Source organism: Anser anser (genome assembly GCF_964211835.1).
Source record: "Anser anser genome assembly, chromosome: 2".
Classification (NCBI taxonomy): Eukaryota; Metazoa; Chordata; class Aves; order Anseriformes; family Anatidae; genus Anser; species Anser anser.
In genome coordinates, this window is record NC_139721.1 from 31636185 (window position 1) to 31651005 (window position 14821).

Consider the following 14821-nt stretch of genomic DNA (forward strand, 5'->3'; position numbering starts at 1 on the left):
TTTTACTTTTTAATTTTTGTTAGGTATTAAAAAAAAAAATGGCCATAGCAGAGTATGATGATCATGTCTGAAAACGTTCCTGGTGTCTGTTTCTATGCATACCTGAAACAGAAACTCTAAAAGCATGGTTCAGGGGTTGGCTGAGCCTTACTAGGATATTTTCTAGCCTGTAAGGAAATAGATAACTTGTTCAAACAGCCATACTGAAATACTGAATACTGAGATACTCTGGGAGGGGGGGGGGGAAACAAAAACAAAAAACAAGGGAAGGGGGGGAAAGTTATCTCCAAATATCATAGAGTCAACATCTACATGACAAAATAAAATAAAATCCTGTTATGGAGGTAGCCTAGGTACCAGAAAGTGTATTGTCTACTTGCTTCTATACACTACATTCCCTTTTCTGGAGTTAGCTTTACTAATTAGTCCACTACCATGACAGTACATCTTGTAGAAACTAAGCAACCACAGTCACCACAGCCATAGTCACTGCATGACACTCCACTCCAAAATATGGAATAGCTAGATCACGTCTGCTAAATACCTGACGTGGTCTGCCTTTATGTATTTCTCTTTATGAAAAAAGTAATAGTAGATATAGATACTATGACAAATATTGTTTACACTGTGCAGTGATGTAATTGTCACACAAACAGAAAGAGTTGGCAGAAATCTTTATGTAGGATAGCAATAAACAAATTTGCATTCCACGAATGGCAAAATATAATTGGTGCAAATCTCAGTGAAGAAACAGCTGTCAAATGGTCATAAAGCCCAGGCCAACTTTTAGAAGCAATAAAACAAGAAGATGAGAGAAAAACAACCAATGTCTGTCAGATCAAGAAAACACCTTTGATTAAATTAATAGTTATGTTTGACTTTTTAAATTATTTTTTTTCAGCAAAAGATATTAAAGAGGTGTGAAAGGTGAGCAGTCCATAACAAAAATGCTTCCAGTGAAGGAAAATATGTGAGGATGTTACTGTGGGTTGTGAGCAGCATTCCGTCTCAGACCTTGGGCAGTAAATATAAATCCTTTATCATTTCTTGTTGAGCCACTGCTATCAACAAACTTCAGTAAGTATACTTAAATCTGTCAACAGGCAAAGTGGAAGGACTTTAAACTCTTGTTTTTCATTAACAATGAAAAAACAGCAAATTTACTATGATGTAGATGTATCAATTATTGGGGAACTGGCATTTCTGCAAGCCAAACATTAAGAGTCAGGGTGATGGTTACAGATGAAGAAGGTTCTCATCCAAAGTGATGGATAAAATGGCTTAACATAGTCAGAAGTGAAGAAAAACAATGAATAATAACTAAAAAAAAAAATCCCTTAAGAGATAAGATTTTTTTTTTTGTGGTGGGGGGAGGGTATTGTATTTTTTGTATTATATTGTGTTGGGGGGGGTGTTACTATATTTTCTATTTGTTGTTCTTGTTTGTTTGCTTTTTAGATAAATAGACATTTGGTTAAATTTAATATAACAAATCTGACAACCTTACATAAGATATTTTTGTGCCATAAGATCCACAGATTAAATTTTGCTTTGTAGCTGCAAAGAAAGAAGCAAAGTCATTCAGAAAAAATGGATTCAAATAATATTCAACAATATGTCTACCACAGAACATTCAATTCTCTTGAGAAATCTATAATGACAAGGATGGACTTAATATTGTTATGTCCTACTATAAAAGTTTCTACTTCAAACTCACTACCTGACTTGTAAGACTCATGGAACCATCTACCTGGAATTATTCTACAAATCAAGATGTAAGATCAGATCCCTGGAAATTCTGAAAATAACTTCCAGTGTTTTTTAAAGGCATTAAGGACTTTTAGAGTCTTTTAGGGCCTTGATGTAAACCCAGAGGTTGCCAGATTTTGAAAAAGAACACATATTGCCATTATGAGCGCTGATTACTAAACTATCCATCTGAAAGAAAAGTGCAAAAGAATTTAAATGAATTAACTTAAAAAAATCATAAAGAACCGTGACATCCTCTAAAGCAGAACAACACATGCAAAATAAACAAGCAAAAAGGAAATAAAAGAAAGAAGCAGCTCTTGGTTTTAGAAGAATGGTTTTTACTGACAAAAATGACAGATAACAAATCCTTTCCGTACAAATTTCTGAGTAAAATATTGTAAGAATTCAAGAACAAGAACAGGACATTTTCCTTGATTAAAAAAATATTTTAAATTTTTACATGCTATCACAGACTGTTGTCCTTATAGACACATAGGCATACAATACAACTCTGAAAATTATAAGCAAGCGAACATTAGATTTTATGTCAAGTTTAAGTTTCATACATTAGGGATTTTACTTGTTATTTCCAAAGTTTCAGTTCGTACTTATTAGCCAAAAAGCGTGTGCTTGCTCTCATCCATTTCAGCAAGATGGTGTCATCCATGTTGATCTATCTTCCTCTATTGACAGGATGGTAATATCATGGTATATCATTGTGCTGCCTATCAAAAAAAAATTTGCAACATAAGACACAGTTTTCAGTTGCTTAGACCTTTGTCAAACTTAATTTATGCTGAAATTTGTCTCGCTGAGTTTTTGCTCAAGGCCAAATTATCTTGGAAAGTTTAAATGAAAATAATAGTCATTTCCAAGAATGAGATTAACAAACTTATGTGTATGTATGTGTGTGTGTGTGTGAATACAGAGAGAGCAACAGAGCATTTACCTTAAAGTTCAATATTCATTCTGTTCAAAAATTCTGATGTCTTGGAGATAGGTGGTGCCTTGCTATGGGTATTTATTATCCTGCATTTTTCGTGGCTTGGACAGAAAAAAAATAATGGCTAAGAAATTTTTTCAGATAGACTTATATTGTTGCAGGATACCTTAGCCTGACTGGCACAAGGTGGCCAAAAAATGACAAAAATTACATCCCTATTAGAGAATACATCTTCTTGCCAAATCACTGTCTGACCTCTTAAGGTCAGACAACACACTACACCAAGCAAAGAATCCTTTTTCAGTTTGAAAAGTATTCATAAGAAAGAAGTGAATCCATTTTTACTTTTTAGTCTGGGTACCTCCTGAAATCTGCTTGACTCGGGAGGAGGTTCTGATGCTGATTTCTAGTTTTCTTGCAGAGTAGTCCTAGCAAAAGGCCATGATATAAACTGACCATGATGTAATCAGATCATGCAAATGTTTTGAAAATGCTGTAGTGCTAGGTATAACACACAAAAAAAAGGAAACGACTTTTTCATATAGCAAGAATTTAAGATGCTAGTCATGGTGTGTTGAATCTGAGGAGAGAAGATCACTCACTGCAAATACTTGTAAAAAAAGATTAGAATAAGAGATGGAGTGAAATTAAAATTGTAGATTAGCATAGAAATGAATGGTTCACAGAACCAATAAGATAACACCCTGAAGTTATCAGCTACAGTGTATTTGCAGGAACGATTTTACACTGTAAAGTTTTACAGTGTAAAGTTTTCAGTCCTGGCTGTGGTCTGGGTGTTTTAAAATGAATCCAGTAATGGAATTTTCATAATACAGTATCTCTGTTTTTCTGTGCCTCTGCTCTGCTCTGCTCTGCTCTGCTCTGCTCTCCTCTCCTCTCCTCTCCATTTTGAGGGGTCTATAATCATCTGAGGGTAAAGGGAAAAAATGTTAATGTAGGAAGAATACTTTATATTTACTTATACAAGTGTTTGGCTCTGGAAATTTTTGTCCATACTAAGAAAAAAAAGCAAAACATAACTTCAACTCTTCAACCATTTGACAGTTTCTATTCATTGCACCCACAGAACCACAGGTTTAAAAACTTTTCAGTATTTTTAAGGAAGTCATAGCTTTTTTTTATTTATTTTTTTTTTATTTTATTTTTTATCTTTTAAATATGTACTTCACTTCTTTGTCATCTGGCTCTGCCCCATGTTGGAATTGCTCCCTGCTGTTAATTAGAGGTGACTATGGTTTGATTAATCTCAAACATGTGTTATATATGCACAATATGGAAAACCGTATTCTATATTTTTCTACTTAAAACATGCTTGAATGTAATGGAAATAAGCCAAGCATTTTTTAATGACTCAGGACCTAATCTTATCACAATGAACAATATGGATATGATCAAAATAAGACATTCTAATCCATCTGAAGTGTTAAAAGTTCACAGAAATTTGCACTAATCATGTACAGTATTTCTCAATATAATACAAACAGGATTTCAAATACATCAATGCATACCATCTGAGCATCATTGCTATGTGTAAATCTTAAGTTCTCCATTTATCTTTCCATTTCCACAAAGTTTTGTCTCAGTCTGACAATTTGCCTTTCCTGGAACCAACATCGTTGGCATGTTTCCCATTTCAGATTTTTGAAGAGATTACTCACATTTTTCAGACCTAAGCAGCTAGCAGACAACAGCGACTAAAATATTTCCGTTCTATTTTATGTAGCTCTTGGTCTTGAAAGGTCTTTAAGAACTAGATAAAAAATGTAAGCTTGCAAATAAAAGAATTTATTATGCCAGGATTATTCATTTGCTTAAATCAAATTTTGGAGTTAATAATTATACAAGTGATATAATGAAAGTTCCCTACATAAGGAAAGTTATGCATATGATTAAACGCTTTCTGAGTTTAAAAGCATCTTTAAACATCACTCCTAAAGAGAAAAGTTATGAATACTTTATATCACAATCATGTAAGTGCTTATGCACCTCCATGAAAATAAAAGTATTGTGAGTATTAACAAAAGTTCTGTAAGACATTTCCTCAGGCCGTTCAAGACAGATTATTTTAAATAAGTTAAATCTAGCAGTTTTAATTCTTAAAAATGGCTTTTTTTTTTTTTAATTTGCTGAGTCTGATTTTTTGATGTTGAACTTTTTTGTTATTATTATAATTATTATCATACAACCTCCAATAATAATTGAAATATAATTGTAATGATTTTTTCCTGCAGCTGTATACAAATCAATAAGTGTAAGCATCCCAAAAGAAAAGCTTGCTGTATGGCCCTCCAAGTTCCTAATGAATGCAAATAAGCTGACCTTTCTCTGACAACTATGAATATTATTTTGCAATTTGCCATTGAAATTGTTGTAATGAGCAATTCATATTGCAAATACGGAACCAATACTAGTTGTAAATAGCTATTCATTACAGGAAGGGGTATTATAGAGTTACCATAGAGAACAAATTTTATGCTTTTGGGACTCAGTTCCTTAACATAGTTTGCTGAATAAGGCCTTCAAATAAAGCATGAACAATCTCTTTATTAAAAAGAAAACAATCCTTGAAATACTCTAGTTTAAATTCTTTTTTGTTGTTGTTATTATTGTTTGAAATACAAATACCTTCAAACCTTGAGTTATCACTTTCTGAAATTAACACTTCCCTCCCCATCTTTCCTTTAGAAGTGGATGTGAAATGAAAAGATTAAATTCAAAAACAAACAAACAAACAAAAGGCTTCTGCATTTAAATGGAGCAAAATGTCTTTGAAATTGCAGTAGTTCTCATGGAATTATATAATAAAACTGTGAATGAATACAACAGATATGAGACCATAAACTACTACAGTACTACTAGATCTAGTATTTCTTTCTCATAAATACTTTTCAAACAGTGCTGCAAAAATTAATGTAGAAATGAAAACTATAGTGCTTTTTTAACATCTTATTAAAAAAAATAATGAAAAACCTGTAAAGGTTTAGTAGGAATTCAAATTTGGACCATTTCAAATAGATTATTCTACTTGCTATAAAGCACTAAAAACGTCTATGAAAATGTTATTTAGAACAAATTTGGAAGAATAATTCTTAAACAGGTTAATTGCAGATGCATGTTGAATTCAGAAAAGCAACAGGATACAGAAAAAAGAGAGAAAGAGGGGAGAGAGAAAGAGAGAATACAATTATCTTTTTTATCATTTCTAGTCAGCAAAAAATCTTGAAATACTTATGCCTGGAAAGTACTAGCATCAACTGAGTACCATTTTAATTAATATATTAAAAAGTGTTTTTTTTTTTCTCTTTTGTTTTAAGACAGAAGTTATTGAATTCTTCTAAGTAATTTCAGTAATGTTATTAGTTCTCTTTTTCCTATTTTCATGCTTTACAATAAGTAAATATCTGATTTAATAAGCTTTCAATGCTCAGGGATAATAATAGATCTAATGTCAAGTTTGTGTAAAGCGTGTGATATTTTAAAAGAACAATCCTTTCTTGATGACATTTCCTCAAGATCTCTACTCTCATACTTGTAATTCTTTCATGTTCAGAATGAATCCCTGCTACATCTCACTCAATATTGATCTTCAAGGCATTTCTCCCAATCCTTTTCCCAGTGTGGTCACTGAACAGTATAGAGTTCAATAGGAAGATCAGCTGCTCATCCACTTTTTGCTAAAGCAATTTGTATTATGGATTTATTTTAGCAGTCTACAGTGGCAGTTGCTGTTTTTACTATTTAAATGCTTTGATTATCTGACCTTGCTTACTTTATCTTTTTAAGCGCTGTGCATGGGCTTTAAAGTTGATCAATAAATGGGGATTCCTCCACCACATTATGTTGAAATCAATCCTGATTCAGACTATTTGTATTTCACTCTTATGAGTCCATCTGTCTTTCTTAATTTTATATTCTCTTTTCTTAAATAATTTTGCCTGCCACTGCAAATGCTTACGGCCACGTATATTTCTGTTGCCATCAATTTAGCTTTTCCCAGTAGTAACTATCCTGCCTGAGAAGACACAAAAGTATAGGATCATATTCTATATCAGGATGGTCATCTGATATATTATTGTTATTATTTCATTTATTTAATTAAGTATTTGTGTCAGAGGTACTCTGAAAGTCAATAAGCACAAATTTTCACTTACTTCAGGTCTTAATTTTTGCAGTAATTTCATTTTTTCATTTCTTAGCTATAACTTTATACTTCTATGTTTATGATTTTATATCTTCTGCATTTAAATCCAACTAAATAATACAAGCCAATTAAAATTGTTCAGATTTTCAGTTCTCTCTGAAATAAACAAATACAGTAATGGATCCAGTTGACCTTCAGTTATCCCTCAGTAAAACCTAGAATTCTGTGGTTAAATTTGAGAAATAGAACTAGTCCTGAATTTGTGCAGTCTAAATAATTGCACTTCCTGGGGAACATTTTGCTATATATAGAATCTTTTTTTTATTTAAGTAAACATTTTAAATATTTCAAATTTGTTTAACTTGCAAATTTTAGTTTAATTTTCTTAATTCATAATGAAAATGTTTTCTGATAACTGTAAGAAGTCTTAACATTGATATTTCAAAATAGAAAAGAAATAGGAAACTAAACATTAAATCAAGCAATGAAGTTACCATGCTATTCATGGAGTCCTGAACACTTAGAGGCTTATCTACCTAGAGCATAAAAAAACTTACTAAATTACTACTTTGATCTCATTTAAACATCCACACGTTTCACCCTTCTTTAAGTAAATCACATGCATGTGCACACACACACACAAATCACATTCATTTGAATTTCTGTTAAATTTATCTAAATTAAAATAATCTGTCACTTCACCTATTTCCTATGATGTATTATGATTCACTACCTAACATCTGTAATAAAGCATCACAACTACAAAATAAAATCATGAACAATACTTATATTAAGACAGTTTTCATCTTCAATCTTGCAAACCTGTGAACAGCTTTTCATAGGTTTATAGGGTAATTGGTTTCATGAAACATTTGACATTCATAAATGCTCGAAAGACTGAGGCCTAGGAAGCCATTAGGATGTGATGTTACTTTTCTCAACTTCCTAAATAATAAAGTCTTTCCTTGCATAAAAAGAATCTTACCTATTTGTTACAAATTATCTAGTTCTTCATCTGACTGAGACTGTTTGTGTTTTGACCTTATTCCAGGTCCAGTAGGCATTAGGGCCTTGAGTAGCTCCTGTTCTCCCTCTTTCTTTGATGCTGTTTTCTTACCTTAAAGTTGTCCACATTTTTTTCTGAAATTTTAAGTGAAAATAGGAATTATTCCATTCTGGTAAACAAGCTGAACCTTTTGTAATGGCTGGGAGCATTTCCACTTCAGGGGTAGCTCCATGCAGTGCACAGTGGGATGTCTCTGATGAGAGGGGGAGGATAAAAGGAAACATGACCACAAATATCTTAAATATTTGTATACTTAGAATACATTAAAAATTAAATTTTAGAAAAAAATAATGGCATGACAGAGGTCTAAATCATATTAGCATCAGTTGCAACACATGTGAATATTCAGCCTATTTTGTGAAAGCTATTATTAAACTTAGGTTACAAACATGACCCAAGTGAAAGTAACCATGTAAAGTAAGAAAAACAGATGGGGATTTTTACTAGTAATTGTGTATGTGTATGAAAGAGTAATGTTTTAGGCAAATAATTTAGAAAGCAAACCCATGCTGGGAAAAAAATGCAACAGTTCCTTGCAAAATGGCATAATGCCACTTTTTTCTTTTCTGGAAATGAGTAACTTCAGAAATACAAAGTAACAATTTCTAAGATTTGCCTACTTTAGACCAGTACATATACTTTTATGTTTCTAAACGATAAAAATTCAAATACTCCCCTTTTGGTATGCTTACAAGGAATTTTAGTAAATGCATGATGTCACTCCTAAAAGTGAATATTTTCTTATTCATAGTTCACTTCAGTTTTTCAGGAAACCATTTATTCTTTTTCTTTCCAAATTCCACTGACTACTATAATCACCTATATCATTATGGGACAAATTCCATTAAACACTTCTGGAATTTGGGGGTGTAAGGTTGCTTTTGACATGATCTTAGTCACTTAGAAAATAAAAATGAAAAAAAAAAGGTGGATAAAAATTACTAGAAGGTATTACACAATAGCATATAGTCTATTGTGGATGAAAGGTTCAACTTACGTAGTACTTACTAACATCATTTCTGAAGATTTTTCATTTTATTGTGACAGCAGAGGGGAAATTCTGAAGAATTCATTGCACCAAGTATTATGCATTTCTGCAGAGCACAGCTTAAAAGAGACAAGTCCATACTGTTTGCCTCAGGTGGGTAAATGTTAAGAGAGAAGAATTCAAGTTTCATGATGCAGCAGCACAAAGCTGGGAAGTGAAAATTATGTTGCAGCAGAGTCTTGAAAATATGACTGTAAAAGTTAATCAATAAAATGTCTATTCCTGTCTATTCACTAGAGGCCCCAGCTGCATAGCTTCACACAATCGATACTACAAATTATTACGATTTCCAGGTTCCCACTGGACATTCCGAACAAATCTTTCAAGTGTAACAGGCTTATATTGGAGGTGGGGGTGGGGGTGGGGCAGGTGTTACTTTAAGTTTATTTCTTCCAGAATCAGTATACAGTGAACAAATCTTGTGACTACTTAAAACATTTAGCTGTTTCCACCTGGAATGCATGTATTTTTGGCATCTTGTAAAGTTAGCAAAAAATATTTGTATTCTATTTTAAAACTAATTATTTTTAATTTTGTAACTAATGAAAATAATGCTCCTTTTATTATTTTTAAATGCTCTTCAATCCCTTCTCTTTTTACCACTTCCAGGAGAAATAAGTTTTAATATATGATTTCATAACAAAGAAATAAAAACATGCAGAAATAGACTTTTCCCCTTAAAGGCCCCACAACAGCTATAACAGAATCTTAGTTCTCTGTGTAGTTTAAACCCAACAATTTACGCTGCACTGTATTTTTCATTGTAAGATCCTATGCTCTCACCTTGATACCAACTGCATTTGCCAGAATCACTAAGTAAGGCATTAGGTAAAGTCCAGGACTATATGACTTCTTCGAAGTCAGCACCAAAGGGATCCTGCTTTACAACGTGTGCTGTACCCTTCATAGTGACTGAACATAACCTTTATGACATTCCCTGTCCCAGAAGACCCAGGGGACAGAGATCCATTGTTCTTTCTGTCTCCCAAGGAACTGAGCACAGCAGATACTGACTGGCCCAACATGTTTGTTTTCAGGTATACAGTAAAATGTTATTTTAAAGGAAGATTTCAACTTCTAAAATCTGTATTTTATTTAGTTTTAAGAGTTTAGCTTTATTAGCTCAACCTAGTTAAAACTGTTGTTTTAAATCTACAGTGTTAGTTTTCCTAATTTGACAAATACTGCTCTATGATCCTGCAGTAATGTCACAGTACTCTTAATATTCAAGTATTAAGAATTTAAAGTTAAAACTTAACCAATAAAAAGTCAATAAAATATTTTAATAATCTATACACCTATCAAAAAACTCCCCTTACTCAAAGTTTATTATGCTCATGTACTAGAATAACAAAATTCTGGTCACTGAACTAATATAGAAAATAGAATAGAAAAAGGTAGTTTAGTTAATAATTTTTATATGTTAACAGATTCATTCTAGTTTTTATTTGTTCACACAATGTATACTGTAAAAATGGAAAAACAAAAGTATCTCACAAAGTCTTCTAATGTTTACCATTTGAATTTCTAGTTCAACAACAGAGAGACTCATTTCATTCAACTTTTGCAAAATTCTGTCTCCCTCAAATGTATTTCATCATACGATTGATCAGATACAGATGGAATTTTCAATTCTCCTCTCCCTGCCCCCAACACCACCATCACCACTATCTCACAGTAAGTTACAAACAGTTGTCCTAGAAGTTTTTAACCTTTTTATTTTCAAATAAGTATCCACAGGAATTTGCATAACATGCTATTTTGGCAACTGAAGAATCACTTGAAATGGTTAAGAAAACCTACTGTAGCAAAAGAGTCAAGCTAGGTTAGGAAAGCAGATCAGTGTCACTAGTCTCCCTAGAGAAGTAGTAGTAATGTCTTTAGAGATATAACTGGAGGTTGAAAACCACCAAGCTATTTTATTTAAAGAAATGAAGACACATTACTGAAGACAATGTTTTTGTTTTTGTTTTTGTTTTTGTTTTGTTTTCTATGGACCTTTTCCCAGCCCTCAGCAAATAAAATTGACTTTAACCTTTTGACTACAGAAAGGGTGAAGTTTCAGTCTGAACGTCATTTACAGTGAGTGTAAAAATTACAGCATTGTCATATTGTGATTTTAGACATATTGTGTTTATTGCATCTAAACTTAGCAAACCTACCCTCAGAGAAGATTTGCTGAGACAATCTTTGATGCTTGCCACAAATATGAGATAAAATATTTAGCTTTGAACGTTCAGCGTACCAATGAATTAAGACTTTTTTCAGTCAAACTGTCTCGCATAAAGTATTCATGTGTGTTCTGTGATATTAAAAAACAGCTTGAGATTTTGTTTATATATTTAGCATTTTTTTAAATATGACATTTGTAAGGAGAGAGTAACAGTTTGCATACAATAAGGCAAAAATCAACAGAAGTGAATCATTTTTACCATACACTAAATCATGAAAAAATTGAATAATGAATCAGTTTGTGGCTCAATACAAAAGATATATTTAAAATCGTGATAATTTATAAATAATAGTTATTGAAGATTAGTACTTTTTAATTAAATATTGAGAGTTAATATTTAAACATAGATATTAAATTATTCTGAGAAGAACAGAGATACTTTTTTCAATGTAAACTTTTCTAAAGTACAGTATGTATTTTATTTTATTTTATTATTTTATTATTTTATTTTATTTTATTTTATTTTATTTTATTTTATTTTATTTTATTTTATTTTTTAATTTTTAGCAACCTCATATGTACCTTGCTGTTACCAAATTTCCTTTAATTTGATACTGTCTTGCTTAGAGACAGCTTCTTTTAAAAAATATACAAGGACAGTAAGGCCCACAAGTAAACTTTGCTCTCTAAAAAGAGGAAGATGAAAATACAATCAATGTATAGGTAATAATTATACATATTATTCTGCTTCAACACCACAGAATCTTTTTCATTCCAAAATTTAAAAAGACTACTAACAACAATATTTTTAAATTCAACTTTTAAGTGCACAATATATTTTAAAATGTATCAACCATTTAGATTAAAATTTTTATTCAATAGTTATAGAACATATTTATATTACATCTTACCTGAAAAAGTGTTTAACACAGTATATATTAAAAGGATTTACTGTTGACTTTATGTCTTCTGCTTATCAAATACTGAAAAAGCAATAACTCACTTTTAATCACTAATTTCTTCTTCAGATGCTATAATATGTTCTCTCAAGGTCTTCAGCTCTGTCTGTGATTTTCTACTGTTCTGTTCTTGGCGAACTGTTTCTGCTATTTGCTCACTTAGCTGTTCTTGAGTTCCTTTCAAGCTGGATTCCATTAGAAGAAGTTTTTCATCTTGACTGGCAAGTTCTTGGGCTGAAGGAAATATATAGAAAGAAAGAAAGAAAGAAAGAAAAAGAAAGAAAGAAAGAAAGAAAGAAAGAAAGAAAGAAAGAAAGAAAGAAAGAAAGAAAGAAAGAAAGAAAGAAAGAAAGAAAGAAAGAAAGAAAGAAAGAAAGAAAGAAAAAAAAAAGAAAGAAAAAAAAAAGAAGAAAAAAGCATTACATTTTAAACCCAAGCCAAGTGATATCTTTGTTTTAAATGTAATGCAGTGCAACACTCTGTAAGAGCTGGACAAATATTGTTTGCAGGAGAAGAGCATCATTCTGTTCCCAAATCTTGAGAGGAATATATGCTATAAATATATTAAAACCTGGCTTAAAACTCTTTCCTTATATTTCAGTAAAGTTAAATAAAGAAACTTGGATTCAGTATTCTGCAAAACATATAAACTGCTACCAAATCTTACTGTATATACAGACATTCAGTATTTAGTTCACTCTAAAGCAAATAGCTATTGCTTTCATATTTTGTAACGTAAGTTATTCTGGAATTTAAAATCTCAGTTTTGAGAAGATAGCAGCTGTTCTACCGTTTCATGATCATAATGTATACAATTTAAGTTCAAAGTCTTCAATTTCATTATGGTACTTTTCTTTGTGTGTGTGTTTTTTATTATTTTTATTATTTTTTGAATTACAGAATACATACATAGTAAAAACCCTTTCTTTTCCAAGGTCATCCAATAGATGGCAATCTTTCCTTAGACCAAAAGAAACCAGATAGCTGTACACTGCCAGCTCTCTCAGAAAAATAAGTGATTTAAGACAAAGACGTTTTTCCTTTGTTCTTTGTTGACCATTTTCCTAAAAGATGTATGTACAGAGGTTTTAATTTAAATATTTGACCCTTAGTATATGCATATATGAGTTTGTGAGGAGGTATGGGTGTATGTGTACATACGTTTGTTTTTTTTTGTTCTGTAAATATATAGCTTCAGGTACATTCACACGTTTAGGTACCAGTTTTAATATTGGATATATTGGAGCTGAACTGATCATTAAAGCAAGTGCTTCACAACAGACATTTTATAGGAAGCATTCACATCAGTAGGTAATTAAATTATTTTGAAATTTGACAACAGAAAATTAAAAAAATGAAGAAGTTTTAGTGACAGCAATTCAGTAAGTACCATACAAGTGGAGTTCACATGATCATAAATTAAACAAAAAAAAAAAAAACTTGTTTTTAATGCATTGTAATATAATATTAAAGAGTGATAAGTACACTAGGCTTCAATGAAGTCAAGATAAACAATGTTTTCCAGGCTTAGATGGATAGAATACTTTAAAGAAAAACATTTGTTTTCTGTTTAAATGATTTTGCATTTATTGTCTTTAATGTCCAACAATGTTCACCATATGCACAAGATCTAAATTCAGCTATCATGTCTATCTTTACAAAACCAGATCATCCAGAACAATTTATTTGTATATATATATATAAAATAAAAAATGCTTTGTTCTCTATGACGTAACAAAACCTCAGTAATTACAAAACAAGGCAACAGTAACCATTTCTGTAAGTTTAAAAAAAAAAAAAAAGAAAAAGTACTGTATATAAATTACCTAAATTTGTGCCTCAGGAAAGTACACAACTAAGAAGAACAGCTAATTGTTTAAGAAGTGACACATATCACCCATAGCTCATCGTTACTGAATTTCAAGCACATCTGAATCTCTATTAACTAATGAGTTAAATGTTTAGTAATGCCAACAAATGCTGAAATAACAATATAGTCTAATAAAAAAACCGTAACAAGTTTCTGTTCATATATAAAAATGAGTTTTTTAAGCAATAACAATTTTGGTATAGATAAGCCTAAGCTGCCATAATTCAAAAAGAAATATAATATAAAACAAAAATGTATCTGTCAGGGCTTTTTGGACTCATTTCTGTCATACATTTGTATGAAAATTTCCTGAGGTAGATGGTCTCATTGAAAAAATATGACTACGTGTTTGAGTACAGTTAATTATCTGTGGACTCCTAGTATTCAATCTGAGTTTGAAATCAAAAGAATGGTAAATATTTTACATGTAATACCTACCTTTTCCCTTTAAAGTTTTTCAGCTGTCGATTTATTTATGTAAAAGATAATCCTTTGTATGAAATGTATTCAAATTTCAGAACTTATTAAGTCACTGTCAAATTTATCTGAAATAACATTCTCCGTATAGTCCATAAACGGATACTTAAAAATGTTTTTAAAGTTCTTAGAATTCATTTAGAGGTGTTGTCTGTTTTCTGGACACCAAAGTATATTCCAAATCTATTTTATTTATACTGTTTTTCATTTGTAAATGGATCCAACAATGTATATCAGTATATGCAATTAGCATATCTATTTAAACATACAAAAAGTCACTTAGTCACTATTTTTAATAGTCTTTTTAACTCACAGTGTCCTGGTAAAAAAGGGTTAAATTATTTTAAGTTTACCTATGCCTTGGACTTGAG

General features: G+C 31.2%; 1 long non-coding RNA gene across 4 annotated transcripts in view; it reads right to left on the bottom strand.

The window, feature by feature from the left end:
- Window positions 1-247: 247 nt before the first annotated feature.
- LOC310893839 overlaps window positions 248-14821 on the bottom strand; it is a 17970-nt gene continuing 3396 nt past the window's right edge. For 2 of the 4 annotated variants that reach the window (XR_014579356.1, XR_014579358.1), the window contains 3 exons: window positions 12148-12337; window positions 7975-8116; window positions 248-2477 (listed from right to left, as the gene is read on the bottom strand). This is a non-coding gene — a long non-coding RNA (uncharacterized lncRNA). Of the gene's footprint in view, window positions 2478-7974; window positions 8117-12055; window positions 12338-12893 lie in introns of all 4 variants that reach the window. The other 2 variants (XR_014579359.1, XR_014579357.1) reach the window with 2 other exon arrangements.